Source organism: Myotis lucifugus, unplaced genomic scaffold, assembly GCF_000147115.1.
Source record: "Myotis lucifugus unplaced genomic scaffold, Myoluc2.0 scaffold_48, whole genome shotgun sequence".
In the NCBI taxonomy this organism is placed as follows: Eukaryota; Metazoa; Chordata; class Mammalia; order Chiroptera; family Vespertilionidae; genus Myotis; species Myotis lucifugus.
Genome location: NW_005871096.1, coordinates 4,776,208 through 4,799,222, shown reverse-complemented (window position 1 = coordinate 4,799,222; position 23,015 = coordinate 4,776,208). Strand labels below are relative to the sequence as shown.

The 23,015-nt window shown below is 43.3% G+C and overlaps 1 long non-coding RNA gene and 1 pseudogene across 1 annotated transcript; one reads left to right on the top strand and one right to left on the bottom strand.

Moving 5' to 3' along the window:
• The first annotated feature begins 1,058 nt into the window (after positions 1-1,058).
• On the top strand, positions 1,059-2,598 carry LOC102417589 (annotated as a pseudogene).
• Positions 2,599-18,267: 15,669 nt separating this feature from the next.
• LOC106697130 lies at positions 18,268-22,655 on the bottom strand. The gene is made up of 3 exons (XR_001348159.2): positions 22,635-22,655; positions 18,711-18,812; positions 18,268-18,584 (listed from the first exon to the last, which is right to left on the bottom strand). It is a non-coding gene; the product is annotated as an uncharacterized LOC106697130 (long non-coding RNA).
• Positions 22,656-23,015: the final 360 nt, after the last annotated feature.

Sequence of the window (23,015 nt, the reverse complement as noted above, 5' to 3'; positions counted from 1 at the left end):
TGATCCCACTTCTAGGAATATATCCCTTTAAACCAGAAGCACCAATCAGAAAGGACATAAGCACCCCTATGTTCATAACAGCACAATTCACCATAGCTAAGATTTGGAAACAGCCTAAGTGGCCATCAGTAGATGAGTGGATTAAAAAACTGTGGTATATCTACACAATGGAGTACTACGCTGCTATAAAAAAGAAGGAACTTTTACCATTTGCAACAGCATGGATGGAACTGGAGAGCATTATGCTAAGCAAAATAGGCCAGTCAGAGAAAGATAAATATCACATGATCTCACACATATAATGAACAACATAAACTAATGAACGAAAATAGATCCAGAGACAAGGTAACACTGAACAGACTGTCCAAACTCGGAGAGAAGGCAGGGGCGGGAGGGTGGTTAGAGATCAACCAAAGGACTTGTATGCATAACCAATGGATACAGACACTGGGGTGGTGGGGGCTTGTCCTGGGGGGTAAGATTGGCTGGGGGGGGGGAGGGGGAGGGGGAGGGGAAGGAGGCATATGTAATACTTTAAACAATAAAAAAATTATGACACACTATTACACTAGAATGGCTAAACTTAAAGACTGATAATATCAAGTGGTATAAGAACGTTGACCAACTGAACTCTCATATTGCTGGTGGGAGTGCAAAATGCTCATTTTGGAAAAGCTTGGCAAATTTCCAAGTAGCCACATTAGAAAAGTTTGGCAATTTCATACAAAGGTAAATATGTATCTATCATACAACCCAGAAATTTCACTTTTAGATATTTACCCAAGAGAAATGACAAATATTTACACAAAGACTTACATACACAGGTTCATATCAGCTCTATTCACAATAGTAAAAAACTGGAAAGAGCCTAAATGTTTATCAGTTGACGAATAGTTCAACTAAATGTGGAATATCAATAAAATGAATGTTACTGGTATACTTATCAACAGGGAAGAATATAAAAAAGATAATGCTAGGCCCCACCCCTCGGTCCTCGAAATAAGGGGCGCGGGCGGGGTGGGGACCGGGGCCAGCTGCCGGCAGCCAGGAGTCGCAGCTCAGGCGGGAGCCCGAGGCGGGAGCCCGGGGCGGGGAGCCGGAGGCCAGGCCGTCGGGGCCCGAGGGCGCCGGGAGCGCCCCGCCATGGAGCTCTGGCCGTGGCTGACGGCGGCGCTGCTGCTGCTGCTGCTGCTGCTGCTGCTGCAGCTGAGCCGCTCGGCCCGTTTCTACGCCAAGATCAGCCTGTACTGCGCGCTCTGCCTCTGCGTCTCCGCCGTGGCTGCCGTCGTCTGTCTGCTGCGGCCGGACGGTGGAGAACATGAGCATCATCAGCTGGTTCGTCCGGTCCTTCAAGTACCTGTACGGCCTCCGCTTCGACGTGAAGGGTCGCCAGCGGCTGTGGGTGGACCGGCCCTGCGTCATCGTGTCCAACCACCAGAGCATCCTGGACATGATGGGCCTCATGGAGATCCTGCCCCCGCGCTGCGTGCAGATCGCCAAGCTGGAGCTGCTGTTCACGGGCCCGTGGGCTTGATCATGTACCTGGGGGGGGGGGGGGGGGGGGTTTTTTTTTATTAAACCGGCAGCGCTCCAGCACCGCCATGAGCGTGATGGCCGACGTGGGCGAGCTCATGACCCGTGAGAACCTCAAAGTGTGGATTTACCCCGAAGGCACGCGGAACGACAACGGGGACCTGCTGCCCTTTTAAGAAAGGCGCCTTCTACCTGGCGGTCCAGGCCCAGGTGCCCAGCGTCCCCGTGGTGTACTCCAGCTTCTCCTCCTTCTACAACACCAGGACAAAGCTCTTCACCTCAGGCACCATCAAGGTGGAGGTCCGGGACGCCATCCCCACCAGCGGCCTCACGGCGGACGACATCCTCTAGCTCATGGACACCTGCCACCGCGCCATGCGCTCCGCCTTCCTGCGCCTGTCCAAGCCCCACCAGGAGAACGGGGCCGCCTCGGAGCCGGCTGCACAGCCCGCCCAGTAACCGCGCCCGCAGCCGCAGGACCTGGGGCAGAGGATGGACAGAGGGCCCCGGGCCTGCCCCGCCAGGGCCGCCCAACATCCGCTCCCGTGTCCAGCCCTGCGGCTGGTGCTGTCCTTCGGCCCCACAGCAGGGCCCTTCCGGCCCCTGGCCTCAGGCCCAGGCTGCTGATGTCCCCACAGGGTTGGCCGGGCCTCCCCCAACTCTGAGGGCAGGGCCCCCACACAGGGCCCGCGCGGACGCCCCCGCCTGCATCAGGCTGGGGAGAGGCGCCGTGGGGAGCGAATACTGAGTCAGAACTGCATGCGGCTTTTCTGTTGTGGTTAATCCTCCCCAGGATATTCTTTCCATTGATTTTCAGAGAGTGGGAGGGAGGGGCAGTGACAGAGAGAAACAGCGGCTGGTTGCCTCCCACACGCCCCTGACCCCCACACGCCCCCCGACCCTGGCTGCGAGGTGAGCCTGTAACCGAGGTGCCTGCCCTTGACCGGGAACCGAACCTGGGACTCTTCCATTAGAGGGCAGGCACGCTAACCATTGAACAACCCGCAGGGGTGCACAGGGTTGTTTTTATAAATGGACTCTTGCAAGTGCAAAAAAAAAAAAAAAGATAATGCTAAATGAAATTGTTAGAAACAAAGGACTATATATTATATTATTCTATTCATATAAAATTCTAGAAGAAGCAAAGTACAGTGACACAATGCAAGTCAATGGTTGCCTGGGGCCAGGGTGAGTGAAGATTGACTGCAAGGAGGCACAAAGGAACTTTTGAAGTGATGGAAAATTTTATATGTTAATTACGGTGGTGGTTACATGATTGCTTACATTTATCAAAACTCATTGAATTGTGCTCTTTAAGTTAGTGAATTTTATTGTATGTAAATTACACCTCAATAAAACTGATCAAAAAAAGTGGTCTGGCCCTAGCCGGTTTGGCTCAGTGGATAAAGCATCAGCCTGCGGATTGAAGGGTCCCATTCTGGTCAAGGGCACATGCCCGGGTTGTGGGCTTGATCTCCAGTTGGGGGTGTGCAGGAGACAGCCAATCAATGACCCTCTCTTAATCATTGTTTCAATCTCTCTCTCCCTCTCCCTTCCTCTCTGAAATCAATTAAAAAATATATATACCAGGTATACATTTAAAAAAGTGGTCTGTTGTTAGTGCGTTCCTGGCAAACACAAAAACTTCCCTGGAGGGAGATACCCTTAACTCAGGCTTCACAGGATTTCCAAAAATAAAGCCCAGTTGAACATGAGATTACCACACAAAAATTCCAAAAACACAGAGGGAAATGATTAGCCTCCATCAGTAAAAATAGAGAGGTTGACCAGTGTTGCCTGGTGGTTGAGCATCGACCCATGAACCAGGAGATCTTTGATTCCCAGTCAGGGCATATGCATGTGTTGTGGTCTCCATCCCCAGTAAGGGGCATGCAGGAAGCAGCCAATCATTGACATTTCTATCTCCCGCTCCCTCTCTCTGACTCTCTGAAATAAATAAAAATATATTTAATAAAAATAAAGGGAGAAAGAATAATCAGCAAAAGGAGAACCTCAAGGATCATAGATAATTAGACTATTCAGTAAAGCTTATAAATTAAATATATATTAAAATTATAAAGACATATAATAAGGACACCCTAGCTGGTTTGGCTCAGTGGATAGAGTGTCGGACTTTGGACTGAAAGGTCCCGGGGTTCGATTCTGGTGATGGGCACATGCCCAGGTTGCAGGCTCAGTCCCCAATAGGGGGCGTGCAGGAGGCAGCTGGTCAATGATTCTCTGTCATCACTGATGTTTCTATCTCTCTGAAATAAAAAAAGACATATAATAAGGAATTGAAAATATTAGAACAAAATCAAGACATTATTGAAAAAAGATCAGAATTTTGAAAATAACATTTATCCTGCTGAAAAAGAAGAGGAGGAGGAGGAGGAAAATAAAAATATAAAAATTTAAGAGACACTAATAGAGCAGAAAGCCATTATATTTATAAGTGATTCAGTGTAGAAAATAGAATGAAATGGAATATCAAAGAGATAATGACTCAGAATTTTTCAGAATCAACAAGTGACAGTGAACAGACATTTTAACATGCCTTGCAAGACCTCAAATGATAACCCCTCTTAAAGAGGGGAGCGGGCCTAAGCCATCAGTAGGACATCCCCTGAGGTCTCCCGGACTGTGAGAGGGGGCAGGCTGGGCTGAGGGACCCCCCCCCCCCCCCGCACGAATTTCATGCACTGGGCCTCTAGTTAATTAGATAAACAAATAATACAAGAGGTGGTATAGCTTGCTTGTGGAAGTGGCTGGATATTGTTAATGTAATCAGTTTCAAATCAGTGCTTCCCTTTGAACCCTGAATATTGTGCATGCTGTTTCCTCTGCCTGAAGTATAATGTGCCACTACACTGGTCACATTTTTTATTTTTAGTATTCCAATTAAATAGCTGGAGCCTCCATTTGTGGTTAAGGAGAGTTTATTTTCTTCCAAGAGTTTCTTTACTCATGAAACATCCAATAGCCCCAAGGGTTTATTCAGGCCTGAGAACAATGGCTCAAAGAAACCAGAGAGCCTGTTCCATTTGCTGTTCATGGGTTGTTGGGTCAGCTATAGAGAGACCCTGACCACTGAGTTTCCCAAGGAACCTTAGGGGCTAAAGCTCAAATATCCACCCTTGAAGCTGAGGGTCTGCTACCTCGCTAACCACTACCATGGGTCAGCAGAAAGACATTGGGGGCTCACTGTAGTGTTTGTCTGGGCCTGTGCCCAAGGATGTGTCATGCCTACCCCTCCTCCCACAATCTTGATAGCTGTTTCCTACAACCACCCTGTGCATTTCCTGTATTACCCTATATGTAAAAGGATCAGCAACAAAATGAGAAGACTCTCGCTTCTCACTAGAGTTGCCCCAAATCACCACAGACCCAGACTCCCAACACTTGGTTCTTTACACACACACACACACACACACACACACACACACAGCACATAGCCAGCCTCCTCTCCATGGTGTTAACGTAAAAAACAACAACATTGAAACCTGTAAAGAATTTTTGTAAGTTTATTTGAGCCAAACTGTCGACACATGCTGGGAAGCAGACCCTCAACGAATTGAGATAATGCTTCTGAGAATGGCGGGTTACATCTGTATTTATACATTGCAATCAAAGAAAAGGGAGGTAGGTGGGTTACATGAAATCCATTGGTGATAGACTAGAGAGGCAGGGAGAAAGAAAAGCAGGGAGGCGGGGAAGGCACCCCTGGGATTGGATAACAAGTAAAATGATAGACACATACTTAGGTGGGTGCAGGAACAATTAACATAACAATGAAGGAATTTGTGGTATCTATCTTGGCCCCCAGGCACATTAGGTTGTGCCTCAAGGTGTCCACAAAAAGGGAAGTTACAAGTTACCCAGACATTTCAAGGGTATGTTATCATAGATGCAAAAAGACAGGCTCAGTTAAGGTAAAGGTTGACCTTGTCAGTGAAGATACCAGCCTAGGATGTAACTACCCACTATAACTGCTTTTAGTTAAAGTTTAATTTCAGACCATCCTTTGTGGTTACTTTAGGTCTCTGAGTTTGCAAGACCGCCATGCAGGCTTTCCCTGAATTTGTCAGGTGAGCATGTGGCCCCTTTCATCCACACTGGCATGTTCCAGTGTCAGGATTTAGGTCACTAAATCCTCATAATTCTATTTCCCTTTTTTTCTTTTTTAATTTGCACTCCATTTTTTATCCCTTCTGCATCCACCCTGGCTCAGATCCTAAACATCTGTTATCCAGACTACCATTAGTGTCCTCATTAGTCTCCCTGCCTTCACTCCTCAGTTACACTGCTCTGCTCACCTCATTGCCACAACCATATTCTTACTCTCCTGAAATCCTCCTATGCTGTCACTAGAGGGATCTAAATTTAAAAAATGAGTATGTTTTTCTGATAAAGTCACATCATGGTGAGTTAGAAAGAGCCCATGTTTTAGAGCTTGCAAACCCTGATTCCATAGCTTACTAGCTACTTAACATTTCTTTTAGTTTTCCTCATCTATAAAAGAGACAAATAGCCTGGCTGGTGTGGCTCAGTGGTTGAACGTCGATCTATGAACCAGGAGGTCAAGGTTCAATTCCAGTCAAGGCACACGCCCAGGTTGTGAGCTCAATCCCTAGTAGGGGGCGTACAGGAAGCAGCCGATCAATGATTCTCTCTCATCATTGATGTTCCTACCTTTTTCTCCCTCTCCCTTCCTCTCTGAAATATATATATATATACATACATATATATATATATATATATATATATATATATATATATATATATATTAAAAAATAAAATAAAGAGATAAATAATGGTACCTATCTCATAAGATTGTTTCAAGGATTAAATTACACAATGTGTGTAAAGTTCCTAGCATTGTGCTAGGAACACAATGGCTAGTGAATAATCAAAATAATGGTAAGTGTCTCCATTCCATCCCCCCCCCCCCCCCGCCCCTTCTTCCTAATTACCTATGATTAAGTCTAAATGTTTCATGACTGACTATTCTTGGGGGGGAAAGGGGTGTGGGGGATGCGGGAAGAGACTGGACAAAAATCGTGCCCCTATGGATGAGGACAGTGGGGGGGGGGGGGTGAGGGCAGAGGGTGGGGTGGGAACCGGATGGAGGGGAGCTATGGGGGGAAAAAAGAGGAACAACTGTAATAATCTGAACAATAAAGATTTAATTAAAAAATAAAAATAAATAATAAAAAAATAAATGTTTCATGATATAAATGATGTCTGCAACATCCCTACCTCTAAAATGGAGCTGACTCACTCATACATCTTCTACCTGTGAACATTAAGCTCTTGTCTCTGGTGCTCACCCAGAATGTTTTTGTTCTTATTGCCTGGGTATTTTGATTCTTTGACTTCTTAGTCACCAAATGTATATCAGACTTCTGGATCTTTCTGACCTGTTTGGAACCATTTCACTACCCAACTAGTCTCAGGCCAACTACATTTGATTTTAATTTTGCGTTCTTATGTGTAGTTGAAGCTTCCGTATGGAGGCATTCTCATCAGTCAACACTATCTGGGAACAATCTAGACCAGAGGTTCTCAACCTGTGGGTCGAGACCCCTTTGGGAGGGTCAAACGACCCTTTCACAGGGGTCGCCTAAGACCATCAGAAAACACATATATAATTACATATTGTTTTTGTGATTAATCACTATGCTTTAATTATGTTCAATTTGTAACAATGAAAATACACCCTGCATATCAGATATTTATATTACGATTCATAACAGTAGCAAAATTACAGTTATGAAGTAGCAACGAAAATAATTTTATGGTTGGGGGTCACCACAACATGAGGAATTGTATTAAAGGGTCGCGGCATTAGGAAGGTTGAGAACCACTGATCTAGACTAAGTTTCTCTCCCTTCTCCTGATCCCCAACCTCCACACCCCTCAGAATTCCCCTTTAGTCCTTGGGATTGGACATAAAGCCCTCCAGTATCTTTCTCTGCCTATCTTACTACTGTCCCTCCCCCTATATGCCCTTTTCAACATTTTTGTATATTTATCCATACTCTTTTCTCTCCTGCCCACTCTAATGTAAAGACCTGTTTCCAGCATTTCTTCTTTAGTAAAGGCTTGCTTGACTCTCCCCTTTCTCTTCCCCTGAAGGACAAGCCTCATGTCTGTACTGGGTCCAGGGTGGTCCCAGGCATGCATTTGGAGCTCAGTGAGTATCTGTTGAAAGACAGCCCCTGAAATGGTGATCATTAGTTCCAGTTCCTGGGTCTGTCTTTACTGCTATCTTTTCAGATGCTATCTTTTCAGATATCCATGTCTTCAATTTTTCCTTTGATTCTGTGAAGAACTCATACATTTTAACAAATTCTTTTTTTTCTTTTTGCTTAAGTTAGCCAAATTGATGTTATATTGCTTACAACTTTGTAGACTCCTAATTGATGCAAGTATATATTGCTCTTATAATGAGGAAATATATATATATTTTTACAAAGGAAATATAAAGATTCCAATTTAATCTATTGTTCTTTGGGCAGCTGTTTTTGAGGAAAGTAAGAATCTTCACATTCCCCTACTACGGGAGAACTGAAATTTGAAGAGGGTTTTCAATAATGAAGTGAGAACATGAGAGATGGAAGACACAAGACTTCTTTCTAGCAAGGACACTGTGGTGAAATGCACACAAGAAATTGAGGGCCTCTCTGGAAAGACAGTACATCCAACATAGGTGGAATTCAATCCCTCAATTGGCATAAATCGGGAGGTACCGCTCCCTGAATTTATGGGAAGCAGATACATCATCTTTAAAAATCATCTGTGCTCTGCACAAAACAGCTTGTCAAAATGTTCATTGAAAATTAGATTTTAAAAACGAAGTTGTGTGCAGAGAGTGAAGTGAGGTATCCTTTCCCTGACGACTTTCAAAAGAACATAAGAGAGGAGAACAGAGATAATAGATAATGAGAGATGTGGGAGGGAGACGAGGTGATTCAGTGAGGCACAGCTCTTTAATGTGCAAGACAAATACATATTCCTGGTTGTGCCTTCACCAATGCCCATTACTAAATTATAAACATCTTAGCTTTATTGCAGTCAGGCCTAACTGCCATTGGTTCTTGATTTGGGGTCAAATACTGCTATTTCTGCTCTTGTAAAAATATGTCAACTTCACCTTTACTATAACAAGTATAGGGAGGCCCGGCTGGTGTAGCTCAGTGGTTGAGCATCGACCCATGCACCAAGAGGTCGCTGGTTTGATTCCCGGTCATGGCACATGCCCAGGTTGTGGGCTTGATCCCCAGTAGGGGATGTGCAGGAGGCAGCCGATTGATGTTTCTATCTCTCCCCTCCCCCCCCCTACAAAAATCAATAAAAACATTTAGAAAAAAAAAATGTAGGGAGGACAGAGAATGCCATGAGTAGTTTTTTAGGTCTTTGTCATATGACTTTTCTTCCTAATTCCTATCCCAATTTTATACCATTCCAGGGCAGTTGTCCTCTTAGAATTATCTCTAGAACTTCGTAAAAAAACACAACACAAAACACAAAAAAAGCATGCTGGTCCCCACCACAGACCTACAGAATTAGAATCTATGAAACTAAAGTTTCTTTTTACTGTTTTTGCTTATTTTTAATCATTTTATGGAGATAAAATCTGCTTACAATGAAATGCATAGATTTTAAGTGTTCATTTCAATGAATTTTGACAGTATACATTCAGTAACTACCATCCTCAAATTCCCTTGTGTCCAGTCCAGTCTACTCCAGCCTACCAGAGGTAACTATTCTGATTTCTATCACTATAACTGAGTTTTGAGATGCTAGGATCTCTAAAAATACAGGTAAGCGGACTGAATCAACATGAACAAATCTCAAAAAAAAATAATAGCAAAAAAAACAAGTTGCAGAAAAATACAAAAAATTATTTCATTTCTATACGCCATATACAACTTAAAACAATGGCAATTATTCTTTGGAGACGTATATGCATGTAGTAAAAACACAAAGATGTACATGGGAAAGATAATCATTAATTTCAGAATAGAGGCTGCCTTTGACAGAAGGACTAAGAATAAGGAGGAGCATCAGAAAGTTTTAACATTGTAATATTTTATTTATTAAGGTGTGTGGGGGTACATGGTGCTTTTTATATGTGTACTTTTATTTTTCTTCTTCTCATTTACTTATTTATAAAATTTTTTATTTATTGAATGTGTACCTTTATTTATGTCTACAATAATAAAATAATTAAAACTTTACAGTGGATTTTATAGCTTTAATAATTATATAAGTAAATACATTTTATTTATGTATTTTATTTTTTTGAGTTCTTTTCCTTTTTTTAAAAAATTGATTTCAGAGAGGAAGGGAGAGGGAGAGAGATTGAAACAACAATGATGAGAGAGAATCATTGATCAGTTGCCTCTTGCACATCCCCTACTGGGGATCGAGCCCACATCCCAGGCATGTGCCCCTGACTGGAATCGAAACTGAGACCCTTCAGTCCGCAGGCCGACACTCTATCCACTGAGCCAAACTGGCTTGGGCATAAGTAAATATATTTTAAAAATCAGTATTAATGTGCCATTATTTGTTCAAGGAGCACTTTAAAAAATATATATTTTAAATATTTTATTTATTTATTTATTTATTTATTTATTTATTATTTTTTTAAATGCTCACCTGAGGATTTTTTTTCATTGATTTTTAGAAAGGAGAGAGAAAAACAGAGAGAAACACCGATGTGAGAAAGACACATTGATTGATTGCTTCCCACATGCTCCCGACCAGGGCCAGGAGCCTACAACCAAGGTACGTGCCCTTGACTGGAATTGAACCCTGGACCCTTCAGTCAGCAGGTTAACACTATCCACTGAACCAAACCGGCTAGGGCTAAAAATATATTTTTACTGATTTCAGAGAGGAATGGAGAAGGAGAGAGAGATAGAAACATCAATGATGTGAGAGAATCATTGATTGGCTGCCTCCTGCAAAACCCACACTGGGGATCAAGCCCGAAACCCAGACATGTGCCCTGACCGGGAATTGAACTGTCACCTCCTGGCTCATAGGTTGATGCTTAACCACTGAGCCATGCCAGCTGGGCTCAAGGAGCACTTTTAACCTCTATTTTAGCCTTTACCCCATAGTCTACTATAATCTATTAAGTGCATTTACTCCATGAAGGCACAGATAGTGTTCTATTTAATCTTTTAGGTCTCTGAGTACCTGATATTATGTGCATGGCACACACAGACAAGAAACAATTCAAAAAATGGAAGAATCTAAACACACTAATTGGCCCACATTTCCACAATTCACATTCGCAACTTTTCTATCACCCTGCAATATTTTAAGGCCTCTTGATGATACCTATAAATATCAGTTTCACATCTACCTCCTTTTAAAGGTCTTTGGGTCCAAAAGGAAAAGAGCATGCCTAGTAATACTCATTTCATGTCAGTCTTGTTATAGCACAACTATAGCATGTACTATATTAGAGAAGGAGAAAGACGGTTGATAAAAAAGAAAAAAGAAGAAGACAAACGATTCTTCTTTGAAATATGCAGACTTAGTTCCAGGAAAATTCTGGAGAATTATTCAGTATGGTAATTACTAAGGGGCAAAGAAAAGGGTCATTTAATCATGTCAGGGAAGGCTTTCAGGGGAGTTCACATATGAGTTGAGTCTTGAAGATTTCTCTATGTCTTTTGTACATGTCTCTTTGTAGTATTTTTTTTTTGCATTGTATTGTACCTGCTAAAGTCACCCCTTAATTAGACTGTAATGCCTAAATGGTAGAGTTAGAATCTTCCACAATTTTGTTTCTCCTGAATCTAGTACAGGCATACCTTGTTTGATTGCACTTTGCTTTATTGTGCTTCATAGATGTTGCTTTTTAAAATGTTTTTTAAAAATATATTTTTATTTTTTTTAGAGAGAGGAAGGAGGAGAGAGAGAGATGGATCCGTGGGGATCAAGCCCACAACCTGGGTATGTGCCACTGAACCAAACCAGCTAGGGCTTTTTTTTTTTTTTTAACTACAAAGCTTTACTGCTTGTCTTTGAGTCTTTGACAAAAGCAAACAATGGTGGCTGACTCCTTTGCTATAGCAAACTTTGAATAAATAGCCCCTCTTTTTTCTCACTGGGATGATCTTCATTTATTTCCAAAGGTGAAAGATGGAATTTGTGATTTTTGAAGGTAGACGTCTGACCTTCTGAATGAGAAGCTGAGATAAAGTGAAGAAATCTGTTGAAAGATGAGCATGTTAAGAAACTGCAAAGAAATTTTGTATGGATTGTTTTTGTAGATGTTAAAACCCAGAAAGTTGGCTGGCTTTAAGAGAATGTGACTATGGTCAAAAGTGCTAAAGTCTTCAATAAATGAAGGAAAGTGCCTAGGAAGTCACAGTAGCAAGAAATGGGCCAGGGTCAGGTAGGGATCTAATGTCTTCAGACAACCTTTATGGTAGTACTTTAAGTCTCCCCTTAAAGGAATGCCAGTAGACTGAGGATCAACACTGAAAAAGAGTAATTATCTCTGTCCCAATAGTTAGTGGGGGAGGTAGATAATAGAGTAGATGTGTTAAGTTCTGTATTGGGGAATAAGAGTGCTATGGAAGCACCACAAGGTGGAACCAACCTAGTCAAGATTCTGAGGGGTGTGTGTGTGTGTGTGCGTAGTCCAAGATTTCTTGGAGGCAGAGATAATCATGTTTTGTCCTGGAGGATGAGTAGGAGAGCACATGCACAGAGGGGATTTCATTGCTTTAATTTTGTTTCTGTACCAAGACTATACTGTCTTAATTACTATTGTTACAGAAGAACGGAGAAAAACCAAGCCACACTTAGAGAAAGGGAGTTACATTTTATTATTAAACTAGAGGCCTGTTGCACGAAGAGATTAGTGCAATAGGCCTTCCCTTTCCCTGGCTGCTGGCACCGGTTTTCCTCCGGCACCCGGGACCCAGGCCTTCGCTCCGCTGGAGCCTTCAGTCTTCGCTCCGCCGCTTCACACCTATGTATGCAAATTAACCGCCATCTTTGTTGGGTTAATTTGCATACTCTCCTGATTGGCTGGTGAGTGTAGCAGAGGGACGGTCAATTTACATGTTTGTCTATTATTAGGTAAGATTCTGCGCAGGCCCAGAGAAAAATGTGTCTTTCAAATTCTGGGTACCCCAACATGGAGGAAACTTTTTCTATTTATACTTTTCCAGTCCTTTGTCTCCCAAATTTGGAATGAGACTTCCAGGCCTTCTAAGAAAGAAGGCCTGAGTGCTGGGAAGGGGCCATGAGACCATATCTCAAGGTCTGGCCTGGTGCCAGCACTGACAACTCTGTCTGGGGCATAGTTTATGGCCTCTCTGGAATGGGAGTAGGGTTATTTTCCTTATGATTTAAGCAAGCAAGAATTTACAGAAGCCAAAATAGCAGGGTTAAAATTTCAAACAGCAGTTTTTATGTAAGATGGATGCTTCACTATAGTTCTAGAAAGGTTCTGATGAGTTCCTCCATTTTATTTCCCCTCATGTTATTTTCGATCTTCTTAACCTTATTCTTTTCCATATCAATTTCAAAATCAGCTTGTCAAGTTTCAAGAAAGGCTCTGATAGGAGTTTGGTTGGGATGGCATAGAATTCACACCTCTTGCTTCTTACTGAATTCTTATACATGCCTTAAGTGGCGGCTTTAAATTTCACCTTCCTCCTAAAGGCCTTAGTGACTTTCCAGATAAGGTTAAATTTCTTTGGCGATATATTTCCACAGCACCCTGCACTTCCCGCTAAGTAACACAGATCAGACTTGTAATTCTTTTCTCAAAGGCTGTCTTCTGGGCTGGAAAGTTTACAGGAACCACGTCAGTCTGGTTCACCACAATATTCTCCAGAACACAGTCTAAAACAGTTTGTGCTTAAGGCACACTTTTAAAAAGTTAAATTAAAAATTAAAAGGAGTGTTAGCTGGTAGGGGTTGAAAGGCTGAGGGTGTGAATCTTCAGCAAGTAATATATAAGCGGAATAATCAATGGGGTGAGATCCCTGAGGAGGTTGAAAGAGCCCTGTAAAGGGATTGGCCTCGTGTAAGGAGAGGGATGCCTTGTCTGTTAAACAGGAGAAAGGTCAAAGAATGGTTAGTAGGTGAGAGTTAATAGAGTAGGGAAGACCTATGATCTATGAAGAATGGGTGTGTGAACAGAATAGGGGAGCCACATGTTGAGGGCACTGTGGAGATTAGAGACCATGGAACTGGAATTCATGGTGGTCCCCATCACACTAGTATGGTTTTCTCCTAGTGTCCACAGCAGTACAGGCACACATATAGATCATATGAACCATTGGATCGACCCAGGGCTGGGATTTTTGCCAGACTGGTTGGTGTGCCAGAGAAGTTCAATTGAGCCACTGAGTTCAACATACTGGCCAAAAGTGGTCAATATGATAAACCACAGAGAATTTTATTCAGCAGAATTGAGGGAGGGAGTGTGGACAGAGTACAATTCTCTGAAGCAGGAAACAACCTCTCAGGGTTGCCAATGGGTGGGAGGAGGGAAAGAATGAGGCAGACCCAAGGAGAGAACGAAGGGCAAGTCTAAAGGGAGAGAGAGAGAAGGAAGAGAGGGAGGGAGAGAGAGATGGAGGAAGGAAGAGAAGAATAAAGAAAAGGAGGGAGAGAGGGAAAGAGAGAGGGAGGGAGGAGTGGAGAGAGGGAGAGAGGCAAGGAAAGATTAAGAGGGCATTTTAGGCTACAATTACAACCCATGGGTTCAAGAGAATCCTCTGCATCATTATAGTGAATTTTCTTTTTTTGGCTGAAGGGAGTTGGAGCAATTTTTGTTTCAAAGTAGTCTTAAGACAAGAAAATGTAATATAGACTCTTGTACTTCTCACATATGCTTTTGTCTTGTTTGGGGGGTTGGAGAGTAATATAGAGCCAAAGCTCATCAGATTCTCAGGCATTTAGGGCACTTCTGTGAAAACCATTTATCAGGCCTATTGCATAAGGTCCAGAGCTCTGGCAGAGGACTTTGGGGCCTCTGGGGCTTGGAGTCATCAGCAGGTTTTCCAAGGATCCCTGGCTCCTTGCCTCACTGACCTTGTTCAGAAGCAGCCAGGACTTCATGCCTGGAGCTGCTGGGGTAGAAAAGTAGCATCTTTGTTTGGCTGAGGACCTTGTCTTACATAGAGGGGAATGTGAGCCATCTCCAAGATCTTTCTCCACTTGTTTCCTATTGCACAACGAATCAGGTCACTCTTGAGGGAGGTCAACATTGCCCCAATCATCCGTCTCTTTCCAGGCTGGACGAGTTTGACATCATGGTATTACCCACCCTTGCGTCTTTCTTCCCAAAGCCATCCAGACACAAGTTTACCAAAACGTTTACCTTCTGTTTCCTACTTTGTACTGACACTACTAAATACTAACCATGTGGGGCTCTGAGGCTGCCTGTTTTTAAATTTATTTTATTGAAATCTACAAGGAATTTAGTTTTAGTTTCCCACAGTAACACACAAGCCACTTTCATTCTTTCCTCAATTCCTCCTTTCAATGTAACAAGCTGTTCTTAAAGCAGGTTCTGTAATGAGTCCTTAATGTGTGGAAAAGACTGTAATGTTATTCATTTAAATTCCAAGTAATCAAGTGATATGTCATAATTTATTTAACGATTTCCCTCTTATTGGACATTTAGATTGTTTGCAAAATTTGATTTTATAATTAGTTACTGGGAAGGATATCTTTAAGTATATAAGCTTTTCTTATTTAGGAAAACATGGGATTCCTCCTTAATTTTCCAGAGTTTTCAATACCACTAGCATGTAAATATTGTTTGCTGCTGAGCCTAAAAATGTAGAATAATTATATGTATCTCTCTTATCTCCCTTTTTACCCTTATACTTAATTTTATTTGAACCTTTGACCAGGTTCAGAAAAACTCCTTTCTCATCCTCCCTCTGTGATTTTTATTTTTCACACTATCATTGCCATTCCCTCTCCATGTAGACTTCCTTCCTGGAGGTGTCTGTCCTCCTACTCCGATCTGTACTGATTTCTTTCTAGAACTATTGCAAAGCAGTCATCCTTGGACTACCCAGTTTCCCAGATCTGAAGACTTACTCTTTCTTGGTTTATTCTCTTATTTTGCTGGAGTGCATCTCCAATAAAATCCTGACAAACGGTGCAAAGAAGATAAACATTTTGATAATATGCATTTCTAAATATATCTAAATTAAAAATTGTTTTTGAATTTTGAGGATACTGATCCATTGTCTTCTAGCATCCAATGTTGTGAAGAAATTCAATACTAGTCTAACACCCAGTCTTATATATGTGGTCTTTATATTTTTCTTTAAAAACTTTTAGAGTCCTGGCCGGTTTTGCTCAGTGGATAGAGGGTCAGCCTACAGACTGAAGGGTCCCGGGTTCGATTCCGGTCAGGGGCACGTGCCTGGGTTGCAGGCTTGAACCCCAGTAGGGGGCGTGCAGGAGGCAGTTGATCAATGGTTCTCTCTCATCATTGATGTTTCGATCTCTCTCTCCCTCTCTCTTCCTCTCTGAAATCAATAAACATATATTTAAAAAATAAAATAAATAAATAAAAACTTCTAGAGGGGGTCCGGATGTCACGTGGTCTGTCGACTCGGGGCGGGGCATCTCTGTGGGCGCATTGGCAACGCTGAAAGGTTTCATTTCTCTCCCTCTCTCTTCTTTCCTTCCTCCCTTTCTGGTAGATTTTAGTCTTATTTTCATGGGTGTAAAAATCTTATCTCACTGAGAATATTAATTTACTTTTTGAAAAATTCTTCTGTCTGTATTATCTGTTCCCTCTGAGTTCTTTTTTTCTCCTTCTAGTTTATTTATTTTGCTCTCTGTCTTTATGGTTGGAATCTCCTCAAAGATCTGGTGATCCTTGAATGCTTGTTCAGATTTTAAAATGAATCACTGCAAAGCTGATGGTAAACTGTGCGAGTGGGCAGGTCTTGTCAGTTTTGGGGCTTATTTTTAGACTAGAGGCCTGGTGCATGAAATTCATGCGGGGGGGGGGGGTGTCCCTTAGCCCAGCCTTCACTCTCTCCAATCTGGGACCCCTTGGGGGATGTCCGACTGCCGGTTTAGGACTTCCCTCTCACAATCCGGGACTGCTGGCTCCTAATCACTCGCCTGCCTGCCTGCCTGCCTGATTGCCCCTAACCACTCTGCCTGCCAGCCTGATACCCCCCTAACTGCTCCCCTGTTGGCATGATTGTCCCCAACTGCCCTCCCCTGCCGGCCTGATTGCCTCCAACTGCTCGCCTCTGCCAGCCTGATCACCCCCAACTGCCTTCCCCTGCAGGGCTGAGGGGACTGGGGCTGGATGAGGTGGGACTGAGGGGACTGGGTGCCGCCATCTTGTGGCTGTGGGCGCCACCATCTTGTGAGGGTGTGATGGTCAATTAGCATATTCCCTCTTTATTAGATAGGATGGAGGTGGCAGTCAGCCAGTTCATGGGTGTGGGTGTGGGTGTGGTCCTCCAATGTCAGTACCTATAGGTATTTTCTCTGCAACAATTTCATGTCTTTAGAGCAAAAGCCTCTAATCTGCTGTCTGGGAAGGATGAGCCTGGCTGTTGGTGCCACAGCACAGGGAACAGAAGCATTTCACAGCTCAGTACACAGGCTTTCTTCATTCCTCACCCTGCACTCTTCCTACCTGGTGCTCCCCGGAGAAGCCTGGGAGAGTTTCTCCCCTCCCCAAATAAAGTACTTACGGGAGTGGGGAAGGGCTTGCAGGGCTAACGGCTTCCTTATCAGTGATTTCACACACCCGCCATTGCTTTCAATGCCTATTCCTACCCCTGTCTTCCAGGCCACAGGCTTCAGGCTTCAATTCCTAGGCCTTCCTGGGATGGGTTGTCTTGCTTCTTTTTTTTTTTTTTTTTAAATATGCCAGAAGCCGGTCCATCCTTGCTGCTTGACACAGTCGCTGCAGGAAAGAAACATCTGCACAGCATATGTTTCAAGGGACCTGGCGTATATAGCATACTGTTCTTAATATGTTTGCTCCCCTTAGCACTATGTGTTTTAACCAAGGTCACCTCTCTGAGAAAGGTTGTTCCCCAGGTAGGGATTTTTCCCTGAAGTTAGGGAGGGAATAAAACCCCTTAACTAAGTTCCAGGCGGGTAGTTAATCACTTTAACTACAAACAATCACGCTTAAGCTACATAATCTTTACTCCCTGGAATGGAGATAAGAAATGCCCTAACCTTTGCAATAGAAATTGACAGGATTAAAATCAACTGGTATAAATACAGATGTAACAAGACAATAAACACCAGAACTTCGCTGGAGATCCTGACCAGAACTTGGCTGGAGATCCTGACTAGAGATCCTGGCTAGGCTGCTGATCAACTGAAGGCTGTCTCCGTGTCATTCCTTCTTCGCCAACTCCATCCACACCTTTGGGGACCCCTGGACCTGCTGGGGTTGGACCCCAGCATAAATATATTTTATTGATTTTTTACAGAGAGGAAGGGAGAGAGATAGAGAGTTAGAAACATCGATGAGAGAGAAACATCCATCAGCTGCCTCCTGCACATCTCCTACTGGGGATGTGCCTGCAACCCAGGTACATGCCCTTCACCGGAATCGAACCTGGGACCTTTCAGTCTGCAGGCCAACGCTCTATCCACTGAGCCAAACCGGTTTCGGCTCTTTTTTTGTTTTAATATATATTTTTATTAATTTCAGAGAGCAAGGTGGAGGGAGAGAGAGAGAGAAATCAGCGATGAGAGAGAATCATCTTCCCACATGCTGGACATGGGGTTAGCCTGCAACCGGGGCAGGTGCCCTGATGGGAATCGAACCTTGACCTCCTGGGTCATAGGTCGATGCTCAGACACTGAGCCACACCGGCCGGGCTGTCTTGCTTCTTGAAGGGTGTTCTCCAACAAAATTTGGCTTCCTCTGCTCTGCCAATTTAGCTGCTATTTTTCCACCTGCTCTTTGTCTTCCTACGTTGTGGGGTTCCGGGTGCAGATATTTCCCAGTTTTGTTGAAGATGGGCTTTGTGTTTCTGTTTCTTGTTCTGATTGTATTGGGAGGAGATTTTCAAAAGAAGAGGTTAGAAAGGTCAATGCTCAGCCATCTTAATCCTGGCAATTGTGGAGGTGACATCCTAGCAGTTGCTGTGATCCTGGCTATGCAAACTTACGTGGAAAAACAATTACAGAAGTAGTCTGAAAGCAGTTCTGTCCACACGTTCTCTTTGGACAGTGGCAGTGTCAAGCAGCGCTGTGGCTAGCTATATTGGAGTCTGAGGCAAAAAAGAAAATTAGTAGTACTGACTCTATCTTTATTTAAAATGTTGATATTTTGTTCATTGTGGGGGGGTTTGCATCAGATATATATATTTTTTTAAATTCTCACCCGAGGATATTTTTCCATTGATTTTTTAGAGAGAGTGGATGAGAGAGGGAAAGACAGAGAGAAACATTGATGTAAGAGAGACACATCCATTTGTTGCCTCCTGAACATGCCCCAACCAGGGCCCAGGCTGGGGAGGAGCCTGCAACCACTGCACGGAAATAGGTATGTGCCCTTGACCTGAATGGAATCTGGGACCCTTCAGTTTGCAGGCCGATGCTCTATATCCACTGTGCCAAACCGGATAGGGCCAATTTAAATTTTTTAAATAAAAAATATTGCAGCCCCACCAGCGTGGTTCAGTGGTTGAGCATCGACCTATGAGTCAGGAGGTCACCGTTCAATTCCTGCTCAGGGCACATGCCCAGGTTTCAGGCTGGATGCCCAGTGTGGGGTGTGCAGGAGGCAGCCGATCAATGATTCTCTCTCATCATTGATGTTTCTATCTCTCTCTCCCTCTCCCTTCCTCTCTGAAATCAATAAAAAATATATATTTTAAAAAGATTTTAAAATATTGCATCATTAAAATACAATTTATCTTGATTACTGAGTTTTTTGGCATCCCTTAAATTTTACACCCTTAAAACATTTTTTTTTATACCTTAATTAAGTGACTTACTTGCTTCACCCTAATCCTAGCCCTGGGGATGGATGGTATTACATTTTTCATCAGCTACACCCCCTACCCCCATAAATTATGACAAACATACAATCTAAGTAAAAGCAGCTTGCTTGGTATGCAAGCTTTCAGCTTCAAGACAAATCCCATCAGTTTGCCCTTCTAAGAGCTCCTATACTGGTATTCCTGAGTTCTCTCCTCTGTTCGTGGCAAGAGTTGGTCTCTTCTAGGGTAATATAGGCTTGGGTTCTCTTGTGAGTTCCTCCCGATATAATAGAGATGCCAGAGCTTTACTGAAGCGTGTAAACTATAAAAGGAGAGGTGTGACACCGCCATAATACTTAGTTCCACAACTTTTCTTACCAAGAATATGTGGCATCTGCAGAATCAGAAGCCTGTCCTCTAAATTCCCTGGTGTTGATTTTTCTGCTAAAAACCTTGAGGCGAATTAAAAGAAGTAAAAATTCTTCAGGTGTTTCTACACCCACTCTTACACAGGGAACGAATCAGAAAAGGATCCTCCCTGATTACAAGATTTTTGTTGGCTGAGAGGGGGGTAGAGGAGGAAGGTATTTTGGGCTGCTTCAGGGCACTCTGATGAAATGAGAGTGAATTTTTAAAAACCTTTTGAGTTCTCGTTTTAACTAACTATGGTGATACAAAGGAGTCTTTCAGACCACTGGGCACTTCCACAGTGAAGAACAGTCATGTGAAGGCATTCTCAGTCTTGGTATGTTTATAGGAAGTCTTAACTATTTTGGGATGCTCTTGCCTATAGGCCGTAGAGACACCACTGAATAAAGACACAGTGGTGACCTCACCTTACTTGCCATAACACACCCTTGAGGAAGATCCAGAGAGAGTGCTACTCAAAGTCTCCGTGAGCACTCTGGATTAGACTAGAGTTAGTTATTAAACCAGTATTGCCTGTTTATATCCAGATAATTATGGAAATTCAGAACAAGCATTTAGAAACAGTTATAGCATAATTATATATAGACAGAAAAATTCATGTCTGTTGAATTTAATAATAAAAACAGCCCCCCCCCCCCCCCAATAACTAAATAAATAAATAAATAAAAACAGCCCTGCCTGGTTTGGCTCAGTGGATAGAGCGTCGGCCTGCGGACCAAAGAGTCATGGGTTTGATTCTAGTCAAGGGCACGTACCTTGGTTGCAGGTTCCTCCCTGGCTCAGGCCCTGGTCGAGGCTCATGCAGGAGGCAAATAGTCGGTGTGTTTCTCTCTGTCTTTTCCTCTCTCATCCACTCTCCCTAGAAATCAATGGGAAAAATACCCTCCAGTGAGGATTAACAAAAAACAAACAAATAAACAGAAACCTAGAGTCAGATCTGCCCTCAGAGCAAAAGCCAAAGTCTTTACAATGGCACATGCAGGAGGCAATCAATGATGTGTCAATGATGCTTCTCTCTGTCTTACCTCCCTTCTATTCTCTCTAAAAACAGTGGAAAATATCCTTGGGTGAGGATTAACAACAAAAAGTTAAAAAACAACAACAAAAAACCCCCAGGAGCTTAGCCCTAGCCAGTTTGGCTCAGTGGATAGAGCATCGTCAGCCTGTGGACTGATGAGTTGCAGGTTCCATTCCGGTCAAGGGCACATGCCTAGGTTGTGGGCTCAAACCCACATGGGGGGTGTGCAGGAGGCAGCTGATCAATGATTCTCTCTCATCATTGATGTTTCTATCTCTCTCCCTCTCTCTCTGAAGTCAATAAAAATATATTTAAAAAAAAAACACCAAAAAATGAAACAAAACCATAAAACCACGAGCTTATATTTTTGATGTCTTGTTTATTTAAAATCATTTCTAATAGTTAATTTTTATTATATTTTACAAAAGTTGTCACATTATTGCCCTGGCTGGGTGGCTCAGTTGGTTGTGTTATATGATAGTAAGAAGCTAGGAAAATTCCAGGACAAGAGGAATAGGGAAACTAAGACAGATAGTTAAACAGCAGTTTGCAGCCTCCTAGTAAATCCTATCTTCCCTAAACCAAGGACACTTAAGAGAAATGGTTTGCACTTCTCTCCAATCAGAGTGTAAATAGCTTAACTCACCCTACTCAGGGAGACAGGCAACAGAAATCCAACTAGTGCCCTTTGCCAACCACACCCAAGGACAGACAAATTAAGAGAATAAATCTTTTTGTCACATCAGCATAAAGCTGATGAATATTCTATTGATCCTCCTCTAAGACTTCCTTTAAACACCCAGCCTTTAAAACCCTTGACAATGACAGTCCCAACATGCCCCTCCCATTCCCTTCCCTCTCTCCTTCCCTCACAGGCAAGTATGTCCTAAACTCCAAGGGACCCCATGAGACTTGCAACCAGGAGAGCAAGAGATCAACCAAGGGACTTATATGCAAGCATATGGGCCTAACCAATGGACTCGGACAACAGGGGGGTGAGGGCATGAGTGGGGGGGATAGGGGGTAACGTGGGGATAAGGACACATATGTAATAACTTAATTAAAAAAATAAAAATAAATAAAAGGGCAGCAGCGGCTTGTCCTGGGCTAACCTCCTGAACCTGTCTCCAAGGCCCCCTTTTCTTTGACTTCCCAGGAGCCAAAGCAGCCCAGCCTAGGGCTCTCCTGTTGCTTTTTCTATGCCCTTCCTAGTTTCACTGTCTTAAGGGTATTTTTGCTGTGGTCAATAAATTCTTATTTGTCTTTCTTTCTTTCTTTCTTTCTTTCTTTCTTTCTTTCTTTCTTTCTTTCTTTCTTTCTTTCTTTCTTTCATAGATTTTTATTGATTTCAGAGAGGAAGGGAGAAGGAGAGAGATATAGAAACACCAATGATGAGAGAGAATCATTGATCGGCTGCCTCCTGCCTGCCCCCAACCGGGGATCGAGCCCACAACCTGGGCATTTGGCCTTGACCGGAATCAAACCTGGGACCCTTCAGTTCACAGGCCGCCGCTCTATCCACTGAGCCAAACCGGCTAGGGCTACACTTTGTTTCTTGATTGAAATCTGAAAGGGCGAGGGCTAGGCCCTCCATCTTGCCCCAGGGTAAGGGCTACACCTTCCATCTTGCCCCAGGGTAAATGCTACGCCCTCCATCTTACCTTGGCCATGTGCTTGGCAAGGAGCTTCTTCCTGGAAGTCTAAGCCTCTGCTAGCCACACCCAGGAACAAGACACCGACTTGCGCCTGGCCAATCAGCAAGGCCACAGCCCTTTCTCCTCCCCTTACTCCAACCCCCTATAAAACCCCTCTCCACACAGAGTTCTCTCTCTCTCTGCTTCCTGCTGCTGTGTTGGCAAGGTCGGGGAGCCGAGCTAGCTCGAATAAAGACTCTTATGCTTTTGCATCGGACATGGCTGGCTCCTTGGTGTGGTTTCTTGGGGATCCTGAAATCTGGGCATAACAAAATCTTTCCTTCTGTCTCTTGATTGAAATATTTCCTTCAAGAAGATAAGAACTGCGGTCTCCTTGTCTCACTGGTA